The sequence below is a fragment of the Frankliniella occidentalis genome, unplaced genomic scaffold (genome assembly GCF_000697945.3).
Source record: "Frankliniella occidentalis isolate FOCC.00 unplaced genomic scaffold, Focc_3.1 Scaffold53, whole genome shotgun sequence".
Lineage (NCBI taxonomy): Eukaryota > Metazoa > Arthropoda > Insecta > Thysanoptera > Thripidae > Frankliniella > Frankliniella occidentalis.
The window spans coordinates 640,762-649,234 of NW_026267183.1; the positions used below are offsets into that span (position 1 = coordinate 640,762).

The 8,473-nt window shown below is 59.0% G+C and overlaps 1 protein-coding gene and 1 non-coding gene across 4 annotated transcripts in view; both read left to right on the plus strand.

Annotated features, from left to right (window-relative positions):
- Positions 1 to 8,473, plus strand: part of LOC113210958 (monocarboxylate transporter 9) — a 35,827-nt gene that overhangs the window by 7,038 nt on the left and 20,316 nt on the right. Inside the window, exon 1 of one of the 3 annotated variants that reach the window (XM_026429166.2) lies at positions 4,732 to 5,222. The exons of 1 other annotated variant lie outside the window; for it this stretch is intronic. The gene's annotated coding sequence lies outside the window, so the exon portion shown is untranslated. Of the gene's footprint in view, positions 1 to 4,731; positions 5,223 to 8,473 lie in introns of those variants that run through there. One more of the 3 variants, XM_026429168.2, reaches the window with a different exon arrangement.
- On the plus strand, positions 2,177 to 2,248 carry Trnap-ugg (transfer RNA proline (anticodon UGG)). Its single transcript has one exon. It is a non-coding gene; the product is annotated as a tRNA-Pro (tRNA).

Below are 8,473 nucleotides of genomic sequence, written 5' to 3' on the forward strand. Positions count from 1 at the left end.
GTGGTTTGGGTACGAGCCCTAGTCTACACTGTCAAAGACTCAAGCCTTAACGGTGGGGGTGCGGGGCGGCGCAGGGGGTTCGGATCACAGGGCAAGGGCGGGTGGCTACTGACAGCAGAGGCCGGCGCTGGATGGGTTGAGCAAAAGGCCCCGGCGCCTGGGTCGACCCCGGCCGGAGAGAAGGGAGGAGAGATGGAGAGGGATTTTAGGTTGGGAGGTGGGGGGGGGGGGCTCTGCGCCGAGTGGCATTACCCAGCGGGGCCGGCAGCCGCGCCCGCGCTCAGCTGATGGCATTGATTTTTCACAAAAGGGGTGGAAGGAAAGGGGTGGACCGAGCGCGGTTACATATAGGTAGGTGCAGCACAGGGTCCTGCCGTCAGCATAGAGAGATGAAGGGCTAGGTTGTTTAAGGGCTCTTAGTTAGTTCTATGCCTTATGTGAGCTAGTATAGACTTAGGTAGATAAGTTAGGTGAACCCTACCGGCTCTGAATAATTGGAAGAGTACAAGTGCAAGGACTTTAGATGATTTAATAATGGAAACAAGGGTGGTTCAGAGTTACACAATAAAGACGTTACACTTAGCTCTCTCTTACCCTCTCGTGATGTGCTGGTATCTGCCCCATCCAGTGGCCGTGCTGCCACCACGGCTTACCGAGCCGCATCTAACTCGAGCGCACCCGCGCTCGCGTTTTTAAGGGGCGTACACGCGGCGCGGGCCGAGCGAGCCAGAGGCGCGCTCCAGATTTGTGTTTGTTGACGGATTCGCCCGCGCGGTTGTATAGTCACACTTTTACAAGTGTCACAATCCAACACTGCTGACGGTGAGCTGCGATGCATGCCTGTCGCCTTTCGTCGGCGAGACAGCTACATACTTTTTGAAAATATAACGAACATCTTAGAAATAACACCCCCCCCTCCCGCCCATTCCTCCTCCCAAACACCCCCAAAAATCAAGTGTTTTACTTCATACTCTAGTAATGAGAATTGTCTCGACGTGTTTGGTTTGTAATGAAAACGGGAAGACGGGGCGACACCTGCCGACTAAAGCCGATAAATGGATTTCCATCCCCTTCGTGTGTGTGTGTGTGTGGGGGGGGGGGGGTCGTGAATATATAGATACATACAGACGTGCAGAGGACGAATGGGGATCGCCTTTCTCTAAACGTGTGAGTGGTATGTGTATGGTGTGAGTAGGTGAGGGGTGGAAGCAACGGGAGCCCACGCGCGGGCGCGCGCGTGTGTGTGTATAGGCTCGCTCGTGACCTTCGCCTTCCAGCCCCTGTACTGTACAGTATACTCTAGAGGCAGTTGGGGATACCCATGGCCCTCCTGTGGCGCCCACCGGGCTCTTTAGAGTTGCGCGCGGTAGCAGAGTATAGAGCAGCCCACTCTGCGCTCAGGTTACGAGGGGGCACTCTTGCCCCGACTTTGGCCCGCTATGCTTCCCTCACTACCCCCGCCTCCGCCCGCCCCGTCATGAAGGGGTTGAGACAGAGCACATGCTCTTGGTGGCGGAGCAGCAGCAGCAGCAGCAGCAGCAGCAGCAGCAGCAGCAGCAGCAGCAGCAGCAGCAGCAACAGCAGCAGCAGCAGCGCGCTGGGCCCGAGGAACGCCGAGCTGCTCTGCCGCACATCTCGCTCTGGGGTGGGATGGGCTGCCTATTCTCCCGGCGGCGCCTGCCCGGGCCACCCCGCCGCGCCGTGTGCCCTACTTGCGCCGCTAACCTTGCCGCGGGAAGATTGAAGCGAGCGGGGGCAGCTAGGGAGGGCGGGAAGGGAAGGGAAAAAGAAACTTGAAGTAAGAGGCAAGTTAGTTGAAGATTGCGTCCTTGTCGAGCGGGATTGGGGTGGTTGGTGGCGGCGCGAAGTGTAGGTGCGCTGCCGAGCAGCAGGACATGCCCCGTGTGCCGCAGCACCACGCAGCACTCGGACAGGGAACGCCGTCTCCATTGTTCAAAAGTGGCCTGGCGTTAATGAGATTAGTTGCAGACTCTGCTCTGGCTCTTGTGGCCGAGGCCGGCGGGCCAAAGTCTGTGACGGAGAGGCCGGCCAAGGGCGCCCTCTCACTCTCTCATGACGCCACGGGGTCTCCGACCGCGCGAGCGCGCGCGCCCTGCCGGCCAGTCCGAGGCCCCCGGTGGGGAACCCCAGCACCGGTCAATACGTTGATACGCTCGGCCTCTTGGTCTAGGGGTATGATTCTCGCTTTGGGTGCGAGAGGTCCCGGGTTCAAATCCCGGAGGGGCCCTTCTTTTGTTTTCTTGTCTTTTGCCGCCGCGGGTCACGCCTGCCTCTTTTGATTTTTTGCTGGGGCTCGGGCTTGCATGGGCCGGTCACGACTGGCCACCCTCCAAGCGCCTTCCCGCCGCCCCCGCCGCCTCCGCACGTGCCAGGATGCCGCCGCTCCCACGCCCCGCGGCTGCACCCGCTGCGCGCCGGCGCAAGTCAACGTCGAAGTACAGTACAGCGACACGCGCGCGCGCGCGCGGGGGACCAAAACTTTCAACCCCTCTGCCATTTGACGGCTCTATGGCAGTTTAGAGACGGTCTCGCTATGTAGTGTACTCGTGCTTGTCGCTGGGGCTTTCTTACACTATTCGGAACGCGCTTTGCATCTCCTGCACCCACCACGCCATGCGCCCACGCCGAGGGGTTCCCCACTTCCAAAATAGGTGGACAACGAGTCGCCGAGTCAGCGAGTTGCCGCGAGTAGGGTGCGAGTTGGGATCAATTTTTCGAGGGTTTTGCGCGATTTTGGCGCGAGTTTTCGAGTGGGGGACCCCTCACCCCACGCGCCCACGTGCCCGCCCCGGGCCACTCCGGCCGGTAATAAAGCCTCGCCGTCTCGCGCCTAATCTTCGACCATATAATGACCGTCGGCATGGCCGTGCCGTGAGTCAGTCGGACGGCAGTCCGGCACTATTACGCCCCTCGCCCCGAACACAGGTGGGCACAGCCCTCGCCACGAGCGCGAAAGGTGGATGTGGTGGATGCCGTGGATGCGGGCGTCGAAGGAGCGTCGCATACAAAGCGTTGCGCAGCAGGTTGTGTGCGCGGAATCCCATAAAAGGGTTCCGCATGAGGCAGGCGAGAGTGGGTTGTATAGGGGGTGGATAGCGTGGGCAGTACGCGTGGGAGTTGGCGGGAGCTAAAGGGTGGTATGTGACACCCCTTCCGGGCTCGCGACCGGGGCAAATGACTCACGGGGCTGGCGTGTCGGCAGCGGCAGTGCAACACTCGGAGCGACGTCCTCTGAAACCCCTTTGTAATATTTCTCAGCGCTCCGAGTGTTCTGAGAAGCTTGCGGGTACTGCCAGCAGAGTATTAAACCTCCCCGCGCGCGCTGCTGCACACGCCGCGCCGGTGTAAAGTCGCGCGGCTTCCGCGGGGATTTGAATCCCGGCCAATGCACACAGAGCGCGGCGCGCGCACACGGGGCGAGCAAGTGTGTACGTACAGCAATGTTTAACACCGCCTTCCGGCCAGCTCCGCGAACTCCAAGCTCCGAGCTCCGAGCCCGGCCCGCCCGCAAGAGAAAGGGAGAGTCGCGGCGAGAGAGGAGAGATGGGGCGGTCGGGCTGCTGTTGATTTGTTTGCACGACCTGATTCCCGCGACGCTCAACGCCGGCCGCAGCGCCACCCTTTGAACTTTGGGCAGCCGGAGTGGTTCGGGGGGGGGGAGCTAGCGCCACGCCCCGCGGTTTTCCTTGTTCGCGCAACGCGGGGCGGCATCGACCGACGGGTCGACCACTCAGAGTTTCAGTGAACATGTATAATATCTAGAATAGTTTTGGAATATCTAGAATATTTTTGGATTATGCTGGAGTATTCTTGGAATATCTAGATTTTTTAGGTGGAATATCTGAAACACTTTTGGAACGGTTTTCTGTGGTCCACCCTTCGCACTCGACGAAAATGACGTGGACTGGCGCGCCTCGGACAAAACATCATTCCGCGGCACGCGCACGCACCACGCTATGCCTCGGGGTGGACCCGGCCCGCAGCGCCTGGCGCCGCCGGCGCAGCGGCCGAAAACGGACCCGGGGGCCATGTCAATCGCACCTTACGGGCATGGGGGCGGGCTGCTGCATCCGTCTCTTTCGGCCTCTCTCTCTCTCTCTTTCTCTCCTCTCTCTCCTCTTGCCCCGCTGGCGCCACTTGCCACGCGCCGCGCGGACGCAGCCCCGGGTCGGCGCGCAACTGTAAATGAATAACAGTGCCGTGCTACAACAGGTTGGCGCCCACCGCGTGGCGCCGCCGGCCGCGCGCCCGCCATGTCCTGCAGGACGAGACGACACTGTCAAAATTTCAAACCAACACACTGTAAAAGTTTGCCAGCTAAGTTTTTCCATGATTTGAAAACCTTTTTGCCATTTTGAGACAATTTCCCTCGTTTCAACATCAAAATATTCACTATAGCTCATTTCTGCCTTGGATTCGAAATTTTTGTCTTTTCTTCGAATGACTACATTTTTTCGTCGCTTGCTCTAAACGACGTCGAGTCCCCTTTTCCTGCATATTATAATATCGTCGATCGGTTTTCGTCGTCAGTCGCGCGCGCGAGTGGTGCAGGTGCAGGGGCCGCCCTACGCCCTAGGCGGGCCCCGCGCGGGAGCGCCCCACGCCCGGCGGCGGCGCCCCCCTGCTCAAGACGCCGGCGGCGTGGTGGGGCGCGGGGGCCCGGCAGCCGGCGTGCTTGGCGTACCCGCTGCCGGCCGCGCCGCCGCCCGCCGCCAGTCAGTACCGCGTGCGCACCGGTCCCCGCTGTTCGGCCCCCCGTGCTCGGCCCCCGCTCGGCCTACCGCCCCTGCCGCTCGCTTGCTCGGCCCCCGGCCCGATACGCGCTGCGCGAGGCAGTCGAACTGACGAGTCGAGCCGGCCGAGTCGAGCCGAGACTGCTCTGCTGAGCCGAGCCGAGCCGGCACCGCCGACGACCGACCACGACCCGCCCCGGACGGACGGACAACACGGTTTGCCGTCAGTGTCAGTGTTGATCCGGCAGCCTTCGCGTCCAGGCGCCGCAGCCGCATGAAGTTGTGTGTTTTTAAAATTTTAATTTTTCGTTGACGACGACCCTCAGTGATCCGCGTCCGCGCAGTGATCGGAACCCCCAAAGAAGTGCGTGGGGTCGGACTGTTTGTTGCCACAACTTCAAGACTGACGTGTTTACCGCCGCGAGGCTCCTTGCGGGACTTCCCCCCGCGTCCTGTCAGTTACACAAAGTGAGTACTAGACTTGTTTTTGGTCGTGGACAGGTGTGCGATGTTGTCCCTCTTCTTGCACCCTCCCGGGGCACAGGTGGAGAGAGCGGGCTGGGCCGGTCAGCTGTTGCCGGCCGCGTTCGAAGAGTGGGTGTGCATTGCCGGCCGACTCCGCGGGTCCGCCGCGACGGCAGGACAGGAAGAAGGGGTTCAAAGTCGAACGGCCAGACGACGACATGGCTGCATGTCAGCCGGTGTACTACGTGCAGTGGGCGGCGAGGCCCCATAGGTAGCTATAAAGAAAGCTCGATGAAGAAAACCCTCAACGTTGGGCTGGAAAGTACAGCTAGGAACGTAAATTTTCACTATGCACCTTGAGGTTTGCAACGAAAATTTTTCATTTCGCTTGCGCGAAACGATAAGTGCGCTCTTTACTCTCGGTGGGCCTCGTAATCGTTGCCCATGGCAAGCTAGCCGCTCAAAATGTGGTCATTAGTAGTGATGAGGGGAGGTTTCCATGAACTCTCTCCGACTTTTCTCTGATATACCGCAAAAGCTTTTTTTCGTGCGCAACCCCACAAAGAAAATCTCGACTGAAGCACTCCAAAACTCCCGTCAGAAAAGACTGGGCGGCCCGACGCCGGACCTCGCGCACGCTCTTTGTCCTGCCGCTTGTGCTGTGTCTGTATTGGGCAAATTGAGTTCTCTCTTGGTTTGCTGTTTTTGGGAGGGAAGGGGGCGGGGGAGGCCGGCGCTCAACGCTCCCCAGTGCCCCCTCCCCCTTCCTTTCCCCTTATCCTTGTCCCGCCCACTCGGACAGAATCGGCATTGGTGAAATTGGCAACGGCGATATTGAGGTATTGCAAAAACCGAAAACAACCCGGCAGCTGCTGATGGTTATTCTGCCGCTAGTTCTGTCGGGCCTGGCCGGGCCCCGCGCCTGCCACCATCTGCCAGCAGTGTCACCAGTAGCCGGTGATAAGCCGCGCTCGTATCTCACTTCTCATTGGCGGCACACATATACGCACGCCGCGGGGCGGTAGTCGCCTAGTGAGCAGTGCCGGCGGTGTAAGTCACGTCGTTTCCATGTTTTCGCCTTTTCTCCAAAAGACGTTTCGATGTCATTTGGATATTATGGACACGGTCGTATCGTGCGCGAAGTGGCCCCCATCCCATTTAAGAGTTGTCTCTTTATTTATTTGTTATCATCCTAAACCCACGTAGTGTGCTAAATTCAGCGGAAAATCTAGTGGAAAAGGGTGACGCGGTCCTCGACGCAATCCTTCGTTGAGATTGCACTTGCGATGGGCCGGGGGGCGCGGCTGCGGGCGCGCGTCGCGAGGCTTTGGGCGCTCCTCGCGGCCGCCCAGGCCACAGGCTTAGGCCGCCATGCAGTGCATTTACATGGCCTTATCAGGCCGCGACAGGGCAGCGGGTCGGGCCACCACATGACTTGTCAGAGACCATCGACACTGCTGCTAATAACTTATTTTATCCATCACATGCATCGAACTCGTCGAGCGATTGCGTTGTTAGCCTACCCCTTTCCCCGCTTGTCATGTCGCCTGCTATACTTGACAAAGCGGATAAGACTCCTACAACGGTCATCACTAAACCGCACAGCAGGTTAGGGTAGGGACGTCCATTTCTGCGGACAAACTGTCGCGCGGCGCGTCCACGCTTTTGCTGACGATGGCCATCTCTGTACAACTCGATGCTGATCAATCGAGACGCGCTGACAGCAGCGCCGATGATGACCCCCGCGATACTTGTGTACTTGCGACAGAGCGGCAGGCGACTTGTCGCACGTAAGGCGATGCGATATATTTATTGTCGTGTTGGTCTGCTTGCATGCCTCGGCGATTACACCCTCACCGCCCCCCGTCCTTGGTAACTTTATTATCATCGGTTTTGATGGTAATTTTTGTATTTCGGTCGTCGGCAACACACTCGTATGGTAACTGGGGATAACAACAACAACAATGCAGTAACGCAGTCGAGCTCGGGACTCAGGTCACATTCCTAATGTGCTTTTAGGGGGCTGGGACGAGGAGTAAGGATTTTAATTTTTCGAAAAAGTATTTTTCAAGATTTTTATTTTCTGAATTGTAAAACTTTTTCCCTTTTTTTTTGAAAAACATTTTTACAATTTTCCCCATTTTATTCTGAAAATTTTTGGACCTCAAAACCCTCCTAGCGGGGAGTGAGCGGTGAGCGGGCGGGAGCGAGGATGCTGCCGGGGCTCCCCTCGCGTCGCCGTTTACCGCAAAAGTCTCGCGTTGAATGATAAATGCAGCCCGGGACGCCGCCGGGCAGCGGGCGGGTGGTGTGCGGCTACCGCGCGCGCCTTGACCCAGTGCGCGCCGCGCCACGCCGCCCGCCGCCGCGCCACGAGGCGCCAAGGTCCAGAGCACGTCTCCCGACGTACTCCTCTACATCCGCGGGGGGGCCCTTGGGGACGGTCCCCGCCTCTCCTCCCTCCCTCACTCCCGACAGCATCCTGAATAGTGGTCCTGGGAGAACACGCCCGGCGCCCGGAGACTATGCGGATAGTGGATAGTGAGATGGCATCCGAGGACGACGGGGTCTCGCACCCACGGCTCGGGCCGTGCTCGTGTCCTCTGCTTGTAGTCCGACGCCTATCGGACTACCGCCGCCTATCCCTTGCCTTTGCCTTTTGTTCCTCCTCTCCGTGATGGACCAGCGCCCTTCCGAACTTCCCGCTGCTGCTGCTGCTGCTGTCCGATTCCTTTCGACCCGAAACAACTCCTCTCGCCACCGAACTTTTTAATCACATGTTGGCCACTCCTCTTTCCTCTTTTTGTCGCGACCCGGCCGGAGCGGCACACGTGATCCGGTGAGGACCCTGCTGCCACTGCCAGCCTGTCGGACCGGAATCCAGACGGGTAATATAGCCTTTTCCGACGCCCCGTTGTCGATGGAAACTCGCTGAACACTCAGGAAATATTGTGCGGTGGGACATATGACGCCCCCCCCCCTCCTATTTTTCCCCATGTGAGGCGATATTCGATTTTGTATGGCGTGGTTCCGTCTGGAAACGTCGTGAGCGCGTCTCCTCCTGCTCTATTTGTGGGCACATTTTCCTTGTTATCGTCGCCCCCCACTATATATTTGTGCGACGCTGTGTGATACGGCCTGTTTGTATTTGCGCGCGCCTTCCATCACATCAGGACGCCTCCCGCGCGATAAGCTTTGGGCGTCAGCATTTTCCATTTTCGTGGAGATGAGCCTTTTAGGGGGGACGGAAGGAA